Genomic DNA, 21,629 nt, shown 5'->3' with positions numbered 1-21,629 from the left:
ATTTCTGCTGTGCACTCTGTGGCCACATCCATTGCACAGAGACAGATTTTGATCTCAGATTTTGATGACTTTGTGCTTCCCCACAGGCTGTTTTTCATGGCCAATAGAGCAACCAGATTTTTCAAGCACTGATAAATGCATCTGCCCATGATTCAGTAGGACACAGCAGCATCAGACCCACCTCACCTTGGCAGCAGAGTGCTTGGTGTGCAGCCAGCTCAAAACACACAGCAACACGCAGCATCTCCTGGCTTTCCAAAGGGCTTTCATGTTCTCCCACCTCTGGTATCTTCAAAATCCAAACCACTTGGCTGTAATTGCAGACTGGAGGAGTTGGACTACTCAAAAATCAGGTCTCAGAGTATCAGGCTGTGAAATGCTAATGTAGATCTTTAACATTTAGTGAGCAGTTTTTGAAAAGCAAATATTCTTTAGCTTGATAACATTCATTTTAATGCTAATATCTTTCATTAATCCTCTCTGCAAGCACTGAGTACTGTGCCAGGCCAGGTCTATGATAAACAGGAGTATGGTATCTGGCCTCTTTGAACTTTACATAATCTGCATATTTTGGCAGTGAATTTCTAATTCTCTCCTGTTTACAACAATTCATGGGGTGGTTTTCGGTTTGGTTTGGGGATTTTTTTGTTTAGTTTTTTTGTTGTTGTTGTTTTGTTTTTAATGGTAATTTAGCATCCGAACACATATTTTCATTAAAAAAAAAAAGGACATCTTTCAGAAATTCCAGTTCCCCAACTGTTTTTTCACATTTCCCAGTATTTTATTAGAGAGACATAACCCTGGATCCACATGGTAACACAGGGCCTTGAGAGAGCCTGTAAATGGATTCTAAATTGATGTTTAAAAGCCTTTTATTTTTCCCCTAAATGGCAGAGTCTAATGAGTTTTAATTCCTTGAAAAGGCAGCTACTACAATAAAAATATATTTTTCTATTACCAGCAAATCATCTGCTTTGGAGACTGGTTTACTTATTTATGTAAGGCCTGACCAAAAATGTATTTGATTAAGGCTGTGTTTGGTCTCCTAATAAATTCTAAGTGGTGCTGCTGAAGCAGGTTGTACTTTGTAAGCATTCATAAGGAAGGAGAAGTGGAATGGAATAGACAAATTAGGGAAAAATCTGAGCATTCCTACCTGGTATATAGATAATTTCCATGTGCTGAGAGCACTAAAACACCCTCAGAGTGCTTTAGGCCCCACAAGAATAGCAGCAGCCAGAACATTCTCAAGACAAGAACAACATTTCAGATCTTAATTCACAATTTGGGCTCTTCCCCTGAGGGTTTTCTGTCCAATTTGGGCTCTTCCCCTGAGGGTTTTCTGCCCATGGCGGGAGAAATCCTTCCAGTTTCAAGAGCACAAAAGACAAAATTTCTGCTTCTTGCCATCTTCACTGGGAGAGAACCTGGAGTGTCAGATAAACGGGGAGAAGATGAAAACCCTGATGTCCCTTAAAGAGCAAGGTGTTAAGGAACACTGCAGGAAATCCTCTGAGGATCACAGCACCAGTGGCTGTTTTCCCTCCAAGCCCCATCCTGGTAAAATATGTTCCTTTACTACTGATTTACACGTTAATCCAATGTCTCCATGTCTTTTCTTGAATAGGTTACAAGCACTGCCAGGAGAGGGGCAGGGAGGTGTTGGATCACAGTTTGGAGGTCTGGGCAGCTTCCAGCTGCTGTGGGGCAGAGGAGAGCCATGGAAAGCCTGAAGCCCTTGATAACACAGCAGCAGAAGCAGAAAAAAGGGATGGATTGAGGGAAGGACAACAGCCTGTGCTGGAGCCCATGGAACCCTGAACTGCCCCGGCAGGATTCCCTATGGACTCTTGGGGCTTCTGCTGCTCAGAGTGACCCTGAGATGTGTTAAAGTCTCTTTTCCCAGCCAGGCTGTTGAAGAAGGAGTCAGAGTTCTTCTATTCTCATTCTCAAAGTTGTTTATTGTTTCTTATCTATAAAATTCTTTCTCCTGGCCTGCTGAGGTCCACTCAGCAGGTCAGACAGAGGCACTCTGGTGTTATCTTTTTATACTAAAAACTACGTGTACATTATTTACCATAACTGCCCACTACCTATCACCTATGTTAGACAGTGAGCTCCTACTCTAACCCAATCCAAAAGTGCCACCATCACCCAGAACATGGAGGCCAAGAAGAAGGAGGGAAAAGAACAAGGCAGACCCAAATTCCTCCATCTTGCCCCCTGAACCCCCATTCTACAAACCTCAAAAATCTATTTTTCACCACGTGACAAACTAACTATCATTCTACTTAAACTCTTTTGACTTGTAATTCTTCATATAAAGGTTGGTAATTGTTTTTTTCCAAGGGCTAAATCAAAGGCACAGGTGCCAAACATCACCCAGAAGATGGAGGCTAGGAAGAAAAAGAAGGAAAAAGGACAAGGCACGCCCAGATTCCACCATCTTGGGACTCTGAGCCCCTATTCTAAAAACCTCAAAAATCTATTTTTCCCCCTGTGACAAACTATCATTCTACTTAAACTCTTTTGACTTTAATTCTTCATATAAAGGTTGGTAATTGTTTTTTCCAAGGGCTAAATCAAAGGCACAGGGGTCTTGGGCTCTGTGCCAAGGTCTCTGAGCCCCCCGGGCAGGGTCTCCAGTCCTCCAGGGCAGTCAGAGGAATTTCTTGGGTTCCAACACTGGACAAGCAGAGGTGCCTGGGGAGAGCCCTCCATGCAGGGACAGAGGTGTCCTGGGTGCCATCCCCTGCCTTGAGTCACACAGGAGCTGCAGGGGAGAAAACCAAAACTGGAAGGCTCAGGAATGAGATTTATTGCTCGGTTAATGACATCCTTCCCTTGCCAATGACCCCGGTGAAGCAGGAAAAGGCTGAGTGGCTTTATCTTTATTCAGTGCCAGTCCTTGTGGGACACTTGAGGCTGATTGCATCGCTTTGGTGTCAGCCTCGATAAGATGCTGATTGTGTTTCCCGGTTTTCAGGGGCACAGGAGTCCCCCAGCAGCCTGGGTGGTTAATGGGAGCTGACTGGCTCTCTGGTTTGCCAGAGCTTCCTGCTGTAGCACATTAACACAACAAATTAACATTGTAATTGCGTTTTAACTATTTATCTCCGTGGAAAAGGGGGGGGGAAAATCTGGAAAAAAGGAATAACACAGGCAAGGGCCCAAGAGACAGGTTAGTAAAGCAAGTCTCTGTCTGCACCTCCCTTCATTTCTATTTATAGCCAGCCATTAAGTTATGCTAATAAACAGCCAGCCACAGGCTATGGCAAATCCCCTGCTCAGACACAGGAGAAGCTGAGTTAAATAAATTCAGCTGACTCAACTGCCAGGACCTGTGTGACAGCTCCAAACCCAAAACCACAGGGATCTAAGGGCAGCTCCAGCACCTCTCACTGCCACCCATTCACGCAGCACAGCCATGGCAAGGCACAGCCATTTGGCATTTTTATACATAGATAATGTAAATCAAACACAGGATAAATGAAACATGGAAATTCCAACAAAATAGCCCCATCAATGGCTCTGACTTAATCAATTATTTTAGTAAAGGCCAATTCACTACAGTTAATAAACTGATCCATCTGGGAGAAAACAGCCCTTTTAACCAAATAGCAGAGTGATGCATCTGCCACCAATTTCTCCAGAGCAATTGCATCAAAAATAGCATTTATTGTAGCTCTCCCTCCCATGCAATTGGTTGTTATTTTATTTCTGTCTATATGCAGCAGTTCCTAAAGGGGATAGCATCAGGTCCTCACATAACCTATATATTTAATCAGATTATCCAATTAAATAATACAGCCTTAAATGAAAAGTCTGCTATTCCCTCAAGCAGTTCTGGGAATGCTTTCATTGCTTGTTCTTGTGCTTAAAATGTACAAGCAGCACTGTTTTCTGCAGCTATTTTTGGGTGTCCAGACATTTGTAAAGCATCACTAATTTTTAGATGCCAATACCTCGTTTTCCTCATCAAACTATGGCAGTCAGAAATGTCACGTTCATCTGTAAAGTCATAGCACATAAAAATAATGAGTGACTTTATGTTCTCTGACTGAGCAAACACAGGATGAAGAAGTGACTGTGATGATGGGTTTTTTATATTGAGGAAAGAGGGGAATCCCAGCAGGGGGATGTGATTGCTGTGCCCTGCAGGGCTGCTGCTTGTGCTGAGCTGCCCCCTTGGGATGGTGCCAGTGTGTACCTGGCAGAGGAGCAGCCAGGGAGGCTGGAAAACCCCTGGGATTCACTCTGAGCTTCCCAGCAGCCAGCACAGTGAGGTGCAGTTGGGCTGATCCAGCCCCTGGAGTGCCCCATCCTGGCTGCAGGGCTGCAGCAGCTCTGATGCTCCAGCTTTGAGGCTTCCTGTGCCCCTCTGATGTAGAGGCAGGGAAAGGTTTTTGTCAACTCTGAGCAGAAAATGTTGGTGTTTGTAAATCCCCAGAGGATGATTTTACATGAGGAAGGTCACAATAATGCTACAATAGTGCCACAGGGAATGCTTTTCCCTGCAGGAAACACTGTGAGGATCACAGCACCCGTGGCTGTTTTCCCTCCCAGCCCCATCCTGGTAAAATATAAAAATAAAAAAACTGATTTACAGGTTAATCCAGTGTCTCCATATAATTTCTTAAATAGGTTACAAGCACTGCCAGGAGAGAGGCAGGGAGGTGCTGGTCTCAGGGAGGTGCAGGAAGGCACTCAGTGGTTCAGCGATGTAGATAAGTGAGCACAAACACCAATTTTTATAACACTGTCATGTCCCATGGGAGAAACGGGGGGACAGTGACAGATTCACCCCAGACTGAGCAGACTCTGCAGCACTGGGGTCTCTGAGAATCAGTCACAAGGTCCAGGGTGCCAATGGGACTCCACCATGGTGGAGTGGTGCTCAGGAGTTTCAGGAGCCAGGTGTTCTGACGTGATGCTCAGGAGTTTCTGCCAGTCTGGCTCCCCCAGATTTCCCAAGCTGGGGCAGATTTGGAGGTGCTGGTCAGAGCCCAGAACACATTCTGTGCTCAGTATCAGTTGCACTGCAGCTGTATGAACAGAGCCACGAGCCTGTGTGTGCCACTTCCGAGTCAAACAAATGATTCCCAGCAAATTTTCTTCACCCACAACACCACAAGGTAATAAAATGAATTTTAAAAATTATGAATTAAAGAATCTGTTCTGTTTCTTTACTCCTCCCTACCACCCCAGTAAAGCAGGTGAGAGGCATCAGCCCCTGCACCAACTCCTGGGCATTCCCTGAGTTCCCAGCCCTCCCCTTTCCTCCAGAGAGCAATTGGGTGGAAAGGGGGATACTTTGCAGTCATTAAAATTTCATTTTATTTTTACCAGACACGCTGCCGTTTGAAGGGCTCCCTGGTGAGCAGGGGATTGGCAGTGTGGGGAACAGGGAGCAGAGGCAGCAGGGGCTGGGGAGGGAGCAGGAGGTGTCGGATGCAGAGGCTGCAGGAGCAGCAGAGATGCTGCTGCTGCTCAGGGAAGGCTTGGCTTCTTGCCAGCCTGCTCTGGGCTCTGAAAAATAGCAAAGCTAATAACCTCAATTACAGCCCAGCCTCTCTGGGGGCTGCTGCTGATGCCTTTGTTTGTCTGAGTCCCAACGTGAAAGCAAAGATTGTTTTTTGTCTGCAGGGGCATAGAGACACTGGAGAAACAAACAGCCCATGTCAGGGAGAGAAAGGTCAGAGAATCACAGGCTGGTTGGGGTTGGGAAGGATCTTTACAAACCATTCAATCCCCTGACATGGCAGGGACAACTTCCACTAGAAGAGTTTGCTCAAAGTGCCATCCCACCTATCATCGAGCGAGTGTAGATGAGCTACACTTCCTTCCAAAATCCACTTTAAACACTGACAGCTTTAATGCCTTAAATTCTGACTCTTCTGGGCTTGTAGAGATTTTAATTTGGCACCCAGAGTGCAGAAAATCACCTGTAAGGTCCCTATCAATGTCTTAATCTCAGCTCACCCTGACCTGCTGTGGTTTTACCACTGTCCACATTTCCACTCATAACACTCATAAAAATGGGCCTGCTGTCTTTTTAAAGAAGTTTGGGGCTATTCAGTAGCAGCAGTTGGGAGCTGATTACCAAAGTATTGATTTTATAAGAATGTTAGTTAGAGAGGAATGCCTAGAAGAACCAGGCAGAAAGAAAACCACCCAATGTCTGTTGGATACTTGAGACTGATGCAACATTGCTGGATTTTTTGGAATTTTTCCTGCTTGATTCTACTCTATATTCAGGAAATCTGGAAGGATGGGCTAAAGCAATCCTTCATCATGAGATGAGGGACCTGAAAATGGAGCATGGCAACATCTGTGCTGGGTCAAGAGAAATCCAGCCTGTGGTAGAGGCGAGCTCTGCCTTCCTCACTGGGAAGAATTAAGTGCAATAGATTTCACAGAAATGACTGTCACTGCAAGCCCCTCCTTGTGTTCAGGGGCTGCTCCTGCTGATGAAATGAGCAGTGCTTGGTTCATGCATGGCTGCCCCCAGTGTGTCACAGGACCCTGAGCCTGCAGGCTCAGCCACTCTGGGCTCTGCCAGATGGTGCAGACGGATGGGCCCCCACTGCAGCTGCAATGCAGCTTCTGCTGCACTGCAACTTCATTTTCTGTCTAAGAAAAGCCACATCAAGGCTTGTCAGGACCAGCAAAATCTGCTGTTGTCAAGTTACAGGTTCTCCCCCCAGCAGCCCCTCACAGCAATACACCTCCAGGTTGTATCTGTATAAATTTCAGTGAGGGTGAATTTATGCAATGGGAGTTAAATTTCCTCAATTCCCTGATGAAGCAGAGGCAATCAGCCAGCACTCACAGCCACGGCACTCACAGCCATGCCACAGCTCTGTGTCCTGTGCACAAACACAACAAACACAAACCTTGTTCATCTGTAGCAGCATAAACCTGAAAATACATCTAATAATAATCTAATAATAATCTAATCATCTAATAATAATCTAATACATCTAATATTCCCCAGTCCCACTGACCAGATACAGAGAAACAAAACATTTCTTCCTGGCAGGAACCAATAAAAGTGCAATGCCAGCCTGCAGCTGGGTGAGTTGTGGGTAGCAGGTTACCAGGGTGTGTTAGACCAGGTTTGCACAGACTGATTAAACCCAGCAGGGCTGGTGGGGCTGTGCTGTTGATATGTTTTGGCCATGAAAAAGCAGCATCTAACAAGCAATGTAACAGCTCAGGGTAGATAACCCTGCCTCAGGCTAGGAGTCAAATCTCTCCTTTGCTAAGAGAGCCTGACAATTTAACCTTTGCTGATCTCACACATGGCTGCCTCTTAAAAAATTACAGTAGAAGGATTGTGAAAGGGGGAGGGGGAGTTATTTTATCTTTGACCTTGTTTGCTCACATTAAATAACCAAACATGGAGGGGTGTGACACTGCCAGGCTGAACCTCTCCATGGACACACACTGGCTTTTCCATCAGCCACAAAGAGCTGCTGGGAGATGCACGTGAACTGTAAGAACTGAAATGAGGGATGTGGGACTCCAGGGGCTCTCCAAAATGCAGTTAATTATATACAAAATGCAGTTTATTCCATCCAAGAGTTACAGCAGTCCAGGGCTGTGGGTGACAGAGCTGTGCCCACAGCTGTCAGCTCCAGCTGCAGGCAGGCCTGGACACCCTTTGGTTTTGGTTACATTGCATTATAGACTTTTCTTTGCTGAGCATCTTCATACAGCAGAACCAATCTATACCTTAACCTTTATCTATAGCCTATCATAACTACTGTAATTACCATGTTCATGTTACTGTTCTCCAATCACTAAAATTTAGTATGTTACAGTTTAAGCTAAAAGTTGTTTTTCAGTTTTCTTGCAGTTGAAAATTCTGAGACCTTTTTTCTACTTGCCACATTGGCAGGCTTGTTTGCCTGTGCTCTCTTCCTGCTTGGTAAAAACATCTTCTTGTTTGGGGCGGGTTTATCCTTTGCTCTAAGCCATAAAAACCCCTTCTAACCAACACACCCTTTGCCTCCTTGGTTATCCAGTGAGACTGGCTCAGCCATTCTTTTCTTCTATATCAAAACTTGCTTCCATCTCTATTCCTTCATCAGACTCTACATTCAAAAACCTTTCTGCTAAACATACATATCTGTGAGACTTTCTTGTCAAACTTTCATCCTTCCCAACAATGAACCAGACATACAAGAGTACAGAACAAGGCAGGAGTCACTGCCTTGTCCTCAGCACAGAGCTGAACATCACCCAAACCACGCTGGAGAGTGCTGCACTAGCAGTGACAGGAGCTTTTCCACCCTGGAACCACAGCTGCACCTTCCTCTTCAGGCCCCTTTTCCTCCTTTAAGGACAGTAAAGATTGCACAGAGCTTAGAGCTGGAGGTTTGCCTTGCAGACGTTGTGTGATTTTTCAGTAAAATCACAGAAACACCAAACACACGTTTAAGTTCTTCAGCCAAACCCTCCCTAGATGCCTCCAGTCCCCAGGACCCTGAGTCCTCTCCTGGCTCCACACTGCTGCAGGAACACTTGCTGTTCCTGCCATGTTTTGGTGCACTGATGACAACTGGGATATTAATGTCACAGGCAATGACAGCCAGAGCAGCAGGAGAAATGAGCGGTGACAGGAATACTGAAAGAAAATCTGAGTTTTGTTTGTGTGGATTTTTTTTTACAAAATAATCCAAGAAACACCAAGGTCAGAGAACTGGTCAGCTCCAAGATACCTGTGTGGGTGACAGACCAAATCCCAGCTTGGCCTGTCCTCCTGCAGAGGATGTAGATCTCACTAGAGCATCTTTCCTCCTGTCCTTTGCTGAGGAGCAGTTTGTCACATGAGCCCCTTGGCACCTGCAGTGGCACTGACTGGGTTCTGTGGGTCACCAAAACAACACTTGGAACTAACAGAGATATTGACCCAGAGGTGACTCCAACCAGCCAGGCTGGAGCTCCAAGGAGACAAGAATTGCAGCAGGTCCCCAAAAGTAAAGGGGCTGGGAGCAGGGCTACACTGTCACAGACATCTTTTATGAAAAATCCTTTCCTTAGGATTTTTCCTCCTGAGAAGCTGAGAGGCCTCAGGAACAAAATGTAAACATTGATTATGTGCTGCTGTGGAATGCAACAGGTGCATCTGTGATTGACCCATGTTTGTTGTTTCTAATTAATGACCAATCACAGCCCAGCTGGCTTGGACAGAGAGAGCCACAAACCTTTGTTATCATTCCTTCTTATTCTATTCTTAGCCAGCCTTCTGATGAAACCCTTTCTTCTATTCTTTTAGTATAGTTTTAATATAATATATATCATAAAATAATAAATCAGCCTTCTGAAACCTGGAGTCAGATCCTCATCTCTTCCCTCATCCAAGAACCCCTGTGAACACGGTCACACTACACTATCCAGCACCAGTACAAACACTGCTGTTACTGGTGCCAGAGAGAGATCTGACTTCAGTGTTTAAAACTAGTTGGGCAACACAAAACTCCAAATTCAAATTGCTCTGTTCTTCAAATTAAGGTTCAGCTAAATGTAGATGCAGCAGCTCAATAAGCACAATTAACTGAGCTCCAATTTCTAAGCTCAGGAGATTGCAGACAGCAAAGGATGATCCCCCTTCCTGTAAGATGAGAAGGAAATAAAGAAGAGGGAGCAGTGCAGATGCTGTTGATGTTACAGGGAGATCTGTGTGCTCGAGGTTGATTAGCAGTTGTCAGTGCCCTTTCTGTGCCAGCAGCAGATAAGCCAGGAGCAGAACACTGCAGGCAGCTGATAGCAGCAATTCCCAGACTGAGGCTTGTGGGGGCTGAGGATGCAGAGCTGGAAAGATTTCCTGGAGAAAACAACTTGTGATGCTGAATGGTTCTGAAGTTTGTGAAAAGTGCCTTGAGCTTACTAAATACAAACATGTCACTGAAATCTTCTTCTCATCCTAGAGAACAGTTTTGTTTTAAGCAGAAAGCAGTGTCTCCCAAGTTCAAGCCCAAACTCATTTCAAATGTAATTAAGCTTGCCAAATGCAAATCTTCAGCCATTGCTTACAACATCAACTACTTACAAACATGCAAGTTTATTCTGGAAAACACCACAGATCTTGTGCTGTCACTCCATATATCACCCTCATCAATAAAGGACATCAACTTCATTAAAATAAACAAGAAAAATCTCCAGCTTTAAAGCAAAGCAGTCCCTCATGAACTCTCTGAGGTTTACGTGGGATGTAGGTGACTGGAAGGACCTATCCATATTTAATTTCTTAAGCCTCTTAACCCCACAACTGTTATGCAAAGAACCTGAGTTGCCAAGGAAAATAGAAAGGCAGAATTTCCAAGCCCCAAGCAGGACGAGAGCCCCCAGCCAGCTGGGCTGTGGAGGGGCTCTGCCTTTCAGACAGAGCATCAAACCCATTTCTGGGTAATAACCCTATAATTTAGATATCAAATCCAGGCCAATGAGGGCCCAGGAGCCACAATCACCATGTTTTTAGCCATCCAACCTAGCACAGAAACCCTCCAGTGTTCCCCTTTCGTAGCACATTATCTTTAATCACAGGCATAATAGAGACTCAATTTGAGCCTTCAGCTGCATTTTCTTCCTTGTTATTCACAGTGCTGCATTTTCCTCAGCAATAAGCAATTTTCCTCCATTTCATTTTGCATTGATCTGCCTCGAAGAGAGTCTTTTAAGGTTTTAATAGCCCTATGTGGAAGCCCCTGGCCAGTAATGATGACAGAAATTTGGGGTTTTTACCCAGGAAATAGAATTGCACAAAGTAACAGCCAAGAGAGCACCCACTTCTGTTGTTTTCCTGCAGAAAACACCCCTGGAAGTCTGACAGGTATTTGCAGCCATTTGCCAACATTCAAGAGCCCAGATCCCACCATCAGGAGCTGCTCCAGCACAGGCAGGGGCTGTTCAATCTGATGCTCTCTCAGGGTGCAGTGACCACCCAAATGCTCTGTTACCAGAGGTTTGGGCTTCATCTCCTTGCTCTGGAACCTCCTCCAGCCCTTTCTCAACAAGCAACCTCCCTGAGCAGCATCAGCAGTCTCAAATGTTTAAAAAGAAAGTTGCCAAAATATGAAATTAATCCAGGCTGTGTAAATACACATCTTCCCCCTAATTGACTCTTTAAATGCACCTGTGTCAATGCAGGCACCCAGCAATGTATCAGCCCTGAAAGGTCTGTTCCCCCCCAGAGGCAGCTGGGCTAACATTTCATAAATTACAATCATGTTTTCCTTTTCTGTTAATATTTTCATTCCAAAGGTCATTTACCACACACACACACACACACACTCTCACTCTCACAAAGCTGGGGAAGGTGAAGGAAGCTGCTCAATTCCCAGGCACAGGACTCGTCACTCCATTAATGAAGCAAACCTACAAATTTACTGCAAAGATATTTCTGTCTGCACCTGGCTGGGAAAGGCTTCATGCTGTGGATCAGCTTGTGTCTAACACCCAGGATTTGGGAGCAAGGGCAAAACACCTCTCTGCTCATACCTTGGGCTGCTGAGGGTGTCAGATCATCCTCAGGGCTTGGAGCAAGGGAAGATGTGCCTGCCCATGGCAGGGGTTGGATGGAGATGAGCTTTTAGGGTTCCTTCCAACCCAAACCATTTTGGAATCTTTTCTGAAGCTTCATTTGGGCACCTTCATCCCATCCTGCAGGAGCTGCTGCAGCCAGCCTTGCTCAGCAAGGTCTCACAGGGGAATATCTCTTTTTTCCTGGCAGGCAAAAAGGATCAGGACCCACAGCAGCCATGGGGCAACACCAAAGGAGGGACCCCAAAGGTGATGGGAGTGCTGGGCCAGCCTGAGCTGGGGTCTCTCACAAGGGGTGCTTGGTCCCAGGAAACCTGGCAGGGTTTGGGTGCACAGAACGTGGTTTACACACAAGAGCCTCCCGTGGTTAATACCCTTCCTGAAATTTCTAAGGAATGTAATATTTTCTCTGACTATTATCATATTAGCCTGAGAAGGCTTGTGTGCCCAATCCTAGAGGGTGTCAGGAGCTTAATATTAATTAAATAGCAGATTTAGGGTTATTTCTCATAATCACAGCTGTGATTTGAATTATTGCTTGATGATTTTCTACTTTGGCCTGCTCCCTGTTTTTGATTAATTATTTGCATTTGCTGGTTTATAACATCCATGCATTGCTTCAGACAGAGGCATCTTTTTTGATTCTAACTGCATTATATTCTCTGGTGAGATGATGGATTGGAATTCCCAGCACACCATAAACAGCAGCCTGTCCATGATATGTATCTATATCCCATATTCACTCCTCAGCACATCCTGTATTCAATCATCCTTATATTCATTTCTCCTGATATTATTATTATTATTGGCCTTAGGGAACTTGTTTTATAGGCTATTTAGTTTAAATTAAGCATGGATGCCAGTCACTTCTTGTTTCCAGAAGAACACAGATGATAAATGGTAGGATTTATGCTTGGGCTCTGCTTTAGACTAGTTCCCATCTTTACTTACATTTAAGTATTATTACTATTAGGAGAACAACATTGTCAGGCCCTTCCATGCACAAATTTCACAAGCTTGTTAGTGGTTCATGAGGCACAATTGGAAAATGCATTTTCTTTCTACCAACTTTCTGATTTAACCAAATATACTTTCAAGTCAAGGAGAATTTTGCCATTTTCCTTCCATACTGCTACTTCCCAAAACTAAATTCCTTGACTGATCAAGATATTGATTATATTCCAGCCACGTTTCATCTTCATATTAAATTATCCACACATTGAGACTTATTGAAATTTTAATTATTTTTCTAAATTAAACACGGTTGGTTATTTAGGAGCAATTGAATGTCTAGACTTACTTGGGATGAGTGTTTGACCTTCTTTTCTCTCAGCTTTAAGGAGACTAAGTCACACAAGCACACATAGTCAAAGGGCCACGTGTGCAAGTGAAGATGGAATATTTAGTCATAAAATCCAATGTTCCCTCACTCTCAATGCAGCTCCATTAGATTTCAGTGCTTTATCCCCTTCCCACAAGCAAAGCACGCTTCAGATGACACGATGCTCAAATCGTTCCCCATCATCCCTGCACTTTCTCATCCCACGGGTGACTCACAGAATTGTCCCTGGGGATGTGGGGATGCTGGCATCCCTCGTGACAGGGGAGCAGCCACTGCCTGCTCTGCAGCCTTTGGAGCAGCTCTGAGTCACCAGCCCCTGCTTTTGGCGCTGCTGCAGTGGGCCAGGCTGCAGAGGGACAGCAGGGGGATGTCCCTCCCTGCTCTGCCCCAGAGACTCCTGTGAGTCACAATCCAGGGCTCTCTCCAGCCTTTCTGTGATGCTTTTGCTTTGTGTTTCCAACTGACACTAAAAAATCCCTGCACTCACCCCCTTTCTGGAGGCTTTTGCTGCACTGTGACAGCCTTTGGCACAGCAGTGTCACACACCATCAGCCAGAGCTGCACATTAGTCAGCCCTGCTCTCCCAAAATAGAAGTGAGCAGCCTGATGCACGCAAGAGGATTATGAAACTATTTTGTCACATCTGCACTGGGAGATTAAAAGCTGACAAATGATTATCATCATGGAAATGGGTTCTCCAGCAAGGTGAAGAATTGGAAACAGCTGGGACGTCACCACCAGAGCTGAAGACAGTCGAGACTGGCAGATTATCTCCTGTCTCCATCATTTTTACAAACAATTCCAGCTACCTGAGCAGAGATTAGGGCAGGGAAGCCTAAAATAAGGCATGACTCTATTTTTTCAGACTGAAGTTTTCCTTCAGTATGCAGCTGACAGGATATTTGGGAAGGAAAATCAAACAAAGAAATCATATCCCTCCAAACCCAGATAGAAAGCAAATCCTCTGTGAGCCAAAACATGAACAGACAAGGAAAAGAAGCACCCACAATCTTTGCCTGGAAATTATGAATTAAGATGATAATTCTTGCTCTCTTCAAATCTTACAAATGTTAAGTAGCACATCTGAGGAAAATGAATCCCCAGATGCTGCAGGATGGCTTTAAATCAAAGGAATACAGAAGCAGGCAAGCAGCAGGCAGCAATGCAGGCTCTGGGCAGCTGATGCAGCAGTGCACCATCCCTGCTCCCCACACTGAGACACCCTGGCAGCCCCTGGTCACCCCCTGCAGCCAAACCACCAGGAGATGATCAGAAATGGCTCTGAGAGCAGAGACATCCTTGGGGATAGGACTGCAGGAGGATGAGGCATAGCACATCCTCCCCACTTAATCCTTGGCAGTGTAAGCACTTTTCTTATGGAAGCTTTAAAAAATCAAGTCCTTGAAGCAGCAGAGGAGGGAAATGTGTCCCTATGCATAACTGCCTCCTGCTGCAGGTGATCACAGGGCCAGGGCAGAGTGTGGGCACTGGGCAGGAGCAGAGGGGGAATGGCAGCTCAGGCTCCATCACATTTGTGTCTCATTACCCTGCCAGCTGCAGCATCTCATCATGGGAGGGATCACAGAATCACAGAATAATGAGGTTGGAAGAGACCTCTAAGTCCAACCTATGCCCTAACACCTCAACCAGACCATAGCACCAAGTGCCATGTCCAGTGTTTTTATAAACCCATCCAGAGATGGTGATTCTGCCACCTCCCTGGGAAGAGCATTCCAGGACTTTATTATTCTTTTGGTGAAAAATTTCTTCCTAATATCTGTAGGGGGACACAGTATGGGTGAATGAAGATAATGTAGAATGTAATCTTATCCCCCAACGAGTTGCAGCTGGAACCAATTACTAAAGATTTGGAGCAGGCTGGGTGATAATAGGCAACACCTGTAGCCAATAAGAACTGTGGTATAAAAGAGTGGGTTGGTGGGAAGTGGAGTCAGATGGCTGCTGCAAGGACCAGGAGCAGTCAGTGCTTGGAGCTGCCTATGAGGAACATTGAGGAGGTATGGAGCTCTGGTGCTATGGAATCCTTGCACTGCAATGATAAAAGAACTCTTAATATATAAGGTAGCATATAATGATAATAGAACTGTTGTAACCTATAAGACAACAAGTATCCAACCCTGCTGTAGCTTGAGGCTGTGTCCTCTGGTTCTGTCAGTGCTGCCTGGTGGAAGAGACCAACCCCACCTGTCTGCAGCCTCCCTTCAGGAAATTGTAGTTCCTTGCCCAGAGTCCTGACTCACTGGGTCACAGAGATCCAGGGTTTCAGGGCAGGAGGAGGAAGCAGCTAAGGGATGGAGATATTTTAATGCTGACCTTCCTTGGGTGTTCAGGAGCTGGGTTTGCTTCTCTTTAGATCCAGGTCTTGGTCTCACACAGAGCATCATTGAGGTGCTACAGCACTGAGAGAGAGAGAGAGCTCCTGGCAGGACCTGTGGCCCATGGAGAGAAGAGCCTGTGCTGGGCAGAATTTGTGATGCCAAAGGGGTTCAGGCTGGAGCAGCCTGTCCCTGAAGGGCTGCACCCCATGGGTGACCCTGGAGCAGTGCCTGGAGAAGCTCAGGGAGAGCTGCAGCCTGTAGGAAAGGAAAAGTTCTGGAGCAGTTCAGGGAAAGCTGTCTACCATGGGAGGGACCCCTTGATGGAGCAGGGGAGGATGCTGAGGAGCCCCCCCCTGCAAATGAAGGAGCAGCAGGGTCGGTGTGTGATGAACCGAGCACAGCCCCGTTCCCTGCACCACTGTGGGGAGCGGGGAAAGAATCCAGGAGTGAAGCTGAGCCCAGGAAAAAGAGGGGGTGGAGGGAAGCTGTTTTTAGGATTTGTTTGTGTTTTCCATTACTCCACTCTGATTTTGTTGGTAATAAATTGAACTAATTTCCCCGAGTCAATCTATTTTGCCTGCAGTGGTAAAGGTGAGATCTCTCCCTGCCCCGATCTCCACCCAAAAGCTTTTTGTTAAATCTTCTCTCCCCTGTCCAGGAGGAGGAGGAGAGTGATGGAGCAGCTCGAGGGAACATCTGGCACCCAGCTCACACCATTACTCACCTCTGGGGACAGCATCACCTGCAGCCCTGGTGTCATCCTGACCACACTGAAACCTCAGTTTCAAGTGTGAAATTCCACAGGTAAGTCCATCAACAGGCAACAGAATTGGTGCAGCTCCTCCTGCCAAGGGCATCCAACCAAGATTTTGGTGCAGATCCTCCTGCCAAGCTGGATAAGGTAAAGATTAATGTGTGAAGCCTTTTCAGAGCAGTTCATCTACCCAGGCCCTGCAGTGTGCACTTGTGAGATTTATTTAAAGTACCCAGACACAGAAAACATCTCATGAATTCCTAAGGACTCACAGTGTGAGCTTCTAATGAGTGAGCACTCAGGAGCATTAAGGAAAGTGTTAGGACTTTTAAATAAACACTCAGGCTGAGCACCTGATTTATAAATATTCTGTTTAACTAAAATAAAAGTAGAAGCAGTTCAGCTCCCTGGCCAGCACAGCCCAACTTCCAGCTGAGTGGGAATGGCAGAAAGAACCTCCTTGCCCAATTACTCACAGAAATTATCCAACAGATACATCTGTTGAGTTTAATCAAGTTCAATATTTGGATAATTCAGGAAAAATCCTCAGCACTTCATGCTCCACATAGAGAAGGGGGTATCTTTGTACCATCTGAAAGGGTATGTGACCAACAGAAATCAAATGCCCTGCACATGGGATATGCAGAAGAAAAGCCCTTCCTCAGCAAAGTTCACACAAGCAGAGCAGGGCACAGCACAGAGCAATTCAGCTCAGCTCTTCTGCATGTTCCAGGCTTCAAGGGGAGATGATAAAAGCCAAACCCACCAAAACCCCTGCCTGAATATCCACAGAGGGAAGCAGGAGATGGATGAATGTTGTTACACATTCCACTTGACCTGCTCAGTGTCCCACGTGGTTTGTAAAAGGTGTTTCCAACAAATACTATTAACTCACTTTGTTTCCTACATGGTACTGATTTCCAATATTTTAACAAGTCACTTGAAGCACTCTGTGGTGTTTGTATTTATTGCTTGAGTAGATTGGAGGTCTCAGGTGCAAAACCTGCCTGGGGCTATGTGTCTGCTTCCAACAGAGACTTGATTAAAGGAAAATCCAGACCAGTACATAAAAGAATAATTTTATTGTTACAAGGAAACTGTTTGGATGAGAGAGGATCAGAATTTTCTCCCTTTTGTCATATATAGCTCCAAAATTTCACTTGCTCTCAATAGTTCAGTAGGGCCATATTGATTATTAGAAGAATATATTTTTCAAATGAGCCTTTAATTTGTCAGAGCCAAGAGCCACACTATTCTCTGTGCTCCTGTCTGAATGTGCCTTTTTCCTTTTAGCTCCCTTCCACACAAAATCTGTCACCCTGCCTTCTTTATTATTGACCCGTCACAGTTTAGAAACACAGTTTAAAATAAATGAGAGCCTGAATGCCATGGCTGTGGAGTTATTAAACTGCCTGGCATTGAGGAAATTGCTTTTCATAAACATCCTGAGCTCCTATGGCTTTTTTTTTCTTAAAGTGCTTAATACAATGAGAGCCCAAGTTAATCTGAATCAGTCTTCAAACTGAATTGTTAATAAGAAAGGAAGATATATTATTGTTCAATATTGAAAGGCTGAAGTCAGAGGACAGAGCAAAGAAGGGAGTTTTTCCATGTACAAATAATATTCTTTGGGCTTGCTGTCACTCCATGCACAAGCTGATCAGTGACAGAAAATGCCTCCACATTCTCAGCAGGTGAGGCCACACAGGGGATGTTCATTTAATGTCTCCTCCACCACAGATCCCAGTGCCAGCACCCTCCTGCTGGTCCCTGGCAATTCAGACAGCAACAGGTGAACAAAGAATAAAACAGGGATTTCCACATTGCTGTATGAGGCCACAGAAGCACAATAAATATCTTGTAGTTGTTAATTCCAATTAATCTTTCCAGCTGGGAGCACTCTCTCTTCTAGGCACCAGAGAGGAGTGGACAAGGGGAGGTGTACAAATCCACACAGGGTTTTGGAGAGCCAGGTACATCATCCAGATAGATGGCACATGGAACATGTGAATCCCTCTACCAAAATCTAGACAAATAGGTTATGAATATATAATGTATAAATAATGTCCCCATTAGGGACACCCTCATGAGGTCTGGTCATCCCAGTTTCTCTTCCAGGGCAGACTGACTCGACCCCACTGCTCTTTCTGCACAGCTCACACCAAAGATGAAGTTTAAAAAAGCTCTTTGAGCATCTCCTGTGTGAGACAGCCAGAGCTGCAGCAGGACACGGAGAGCACGGGATGCCCTGCCCTGAGCTGGGATTGGTTTCTTGCTTGCACCATATAATCATGCTGCCCTTCAAAACAGGCCTGGGCAGCCTCTGTTTGCCTCAATCTCAACATCTCAAGGTGCAGACAAAAGCTGATTGATGAAACTCTTTCTTCTCCGTACATCCAGTGCTCCTTAACAGCCTCACAGGTATGGCAGGTTTGTGGCTCCTCTGAATTCTGACCAATTTTCCAGCCTGGCAAGGAGATGTAGCAGCAGAACCCTGCACTTTTCTCTGAACAGGGCTGTTCAGTGAATTCAGTGAACAATTCCTCAGAGGGAAGAGGGGGCACCATCATCCTCCTCACCTGCAGTGACCAATGTGGTACCAAGAAGGGCTCCCTGGAGATGCCTTTACATCAGGCCTAAAAGAAACAATGAAATTTCTCATCCTCATCCCATTTCAAGCCCCAGCAGGACAAAGGGATGGAAACCAGCATATGAAAACCCAAACAAAACCTGGATTTTCTCAGGTTCATTTACCTGGTGAGTGTGCACCCACATGATGCTAAAACAAGGCCAACACCAGCTGTCATCTCTTTAAGAGACGTTAAACCTCAGCAAATCCTCCATCAGCAATGAACTCCCGTTTGAAACGCCTCCAAATTGCAGAAAATGAGTGTTTCTTTTGGCGGCCCGGTCCCCCCATCGGGGTTGCTATGCAACAGCCTCCTGCACATGGCTGATAACACTCCGGGCATTATCTCCCCGCCTGACTGCGCCGTCAGAACAAAGCCCGCCTAATGAAGCTTTCAGATGCTCCTGGCTCTGCCTTGGACGCTTCAACACGGGCTTTCCCTGCTCCTATGTGACAGTCACAGCGGCCACTCGCTGTCCCTCCCAGCTGGAGTGGGATGGAGATGCCCAGTGGAGAGCCATGGACAGCCCTGGGGCACAGCAGAGCATCCCCAAAATGGGGAGAGCCCCAGAACCAGGCCGTCTGAAATGCTGAGCCATCCGTGTTGCAGGTCAGGCCCATAAACAGCTCCCATTTATCCCTATCTGCCCTAATGCCTTTGCCACTCCTCACTGCTGCCTGCAGGTGTGGGGACAGCGAGGATGAACTCCCTCTGACCTATACAAAAAAAGGCCAGAATGAAAACAACTCTCAGGGTTAAGCGGTTCAGTTCATTGAAGCACTTGGAGATTATTTTTTAAACAATCTGTTGAAATAAATGTGGCTGTGATGGTCTCACCCAGCATGTGCAACCTTGGTGAAGTTGGCAGGAGCAGCAGCTCCATCCTCCTGAGGACCCGAGGCTGACACAGACCAATTGTGTTATGCTACCTCCACACATCTCACGAGCACTGCCAGGGGTGGTGATTCCACCCCTCTCCTGGGCAGCCTGTTCCATTCTTTCAGAGAGGAAATTTTTCCTATTCTCTAATTTAACTTCTCTCATTTTTTCCTATTCTCTAATTTTCCTATTCTCTAATTTCCTCTGACACAACTTGAGGCCATTTCCTCTTCTTTTGTCACTTGTTACCTGGGAGAATAGACCAACCCTCACCTGTAGTTGTAAAGAGGGATAAGGTCCAGCCTGAACCTCTTTTTCTCCAGGCAGGACAACCCCAGCTCCCTCAGCTTCTCCCCATATTCTGCTCCAGATGCAGCAGATCTGCCCTTTCCCAGTTCATTTCCCAGCAGGGCAGAACCCAGTGAAACAGAGCATTTCCTTGGCCCTCCAGCATCTCACCTCCTTAATGGATCACCCTCAGTTCAGCTGTGGATGTGACACAATCCTGGTGTGGCCAGGCAGGGGCAATGGGTGACAGCACATACAGTGTCAGATTATCAGACTGCACAGACACACCACAAAAGCTTCAAGAGGTGTTGGAATCCTGGATGCTGAGAATTTTAAACTTTCTGTGCTGAAATGCACAGACTGGCAAGAGAGAACTGCATTTGAGCTGAGGCTGTGGAGAAGAGTTCCAAAATTGATGGATAGCACTGGGATTACAGGTGTGGAGTTGGTTACAAGTGTATAATATCACAGGGTGGAAAACCTAGAGTTTGAGGTTTTAGAATATAGAAATAGATATGAAGCAAGATGGAGGTTTTAGGGCAGAGGCAGGTTGTTCTTCTTTACCTTCTTCTTCCTTCTTCTCCATGGGTTTGGTTGATGTTTTGTAATTGGACTGAAAACTCCAAACTGGGCTTCGAGGAACCATTTATTGGGTTAAAAGGGAAAATAATCCAGGTATCAGTGCTTAATTGGATAGTTTGGTCTTAAAAGACCTTGTACCAAGAGATTGTTGGCTATTTTGTTCCTTATTAATGAAAGGCTGCAGAACTCATGGTTGTGAAGCTGTTTCACTGATAAGAAATAATAAACACCTGAGTCCAAACATAAACTACCATCTCAGGTGCCTTCAATCCTGACCTCAAGAAACTGATAAAGAGGGACAAATCCTTATCACCAAATGCTTCTCAGACAGCACATGGCTCTGGAAGGAGAGCTGGGGATGAGTGATTCCCACATCAGTGGGTTGGGAGGATTCCTGGAGCTAAAAGCACAGATACCCTCAGACCCCAAAGCAACATGAGGAGCAACAACCGGGGAGCTGGAGACGGTGACATCTGCTCAACTAAAGACAACCTAAGGAATAAATCTTACTTTCAAAGGCATCATAAATTCTGCAAACAACCTGGTAAGAGTCTCAAGTGAGCACAGCACCCAGGCAATCCAACCCAGCCCTGCTGGAGGGGGAGGATTTAACCCAACAGCCCACCTGGCTGCTCACCCGCTGCCTCTGAGCTGCACAAATGCAGCGTGGGTGCCTCTTTACCGGAGACAAAACTGCCTAACAAGAGACAATTATGTGACATTACCATTAAAAGCAGTGTGTGACAAAAAAAAAAGCTCTGAGTCGGTGTATCCTGAGGTCTGCAAACCCCTTTCTCTACTTTTGTGCTAAATAGGTCTCATTTAGCCCATTTGTTCTGTCCCAGGCAGGCAAAGAGAAAGCAGGGTTGATCGATTTGTTAATTACAGTAATTTTATCTTAAATAGAGACAGCTGAGTGTTCATCAAGTCACAACTCTGCCTGCTACCGAGAGCCCTACCCCCTGCTCAATAATTAGGGATAATAAGTGGCTCATAATAAATGCAACCCACAACAACACTGAGCTCTGAGAGGGTGATGCAGAATCAGGAGGACTATTAGGGAACCCCCAGGTCTATTTCTCCTTTTGAAGAAAACCATGTAAAATCTTTAATTGTCTCTCTTGATAGCCTGAGACAGCTCTGCCAGTTTGTTGTAAGTCAGAGGCAATTATTGCACTTTGTGGTGTGCTTGTGTCCAGAGAAGGCTGAACAGTGTCACCAGGGCAGGTAAAGGTGGCTCTTTCCTCCTGCACTGACTGGGTGCATGC

The sequence above is a fragment of the Melospiza georgiana genome, chromosome 17, assembly GCF_028018845.1.
Source record: "Melospiza georgiana isolate bMelGeo1 chromosome 17, bMelGeo1.pri, whole genome shotgun sequence".
Lineage (NCBI taxonomy): Eukaryota > Metazoa > Chordata > Aves > Passeriformes > Passerellidae > Melospiza > Melospiza georgiana.
This window is presented reverse-complemented; position numbering follows the sequence as displayed.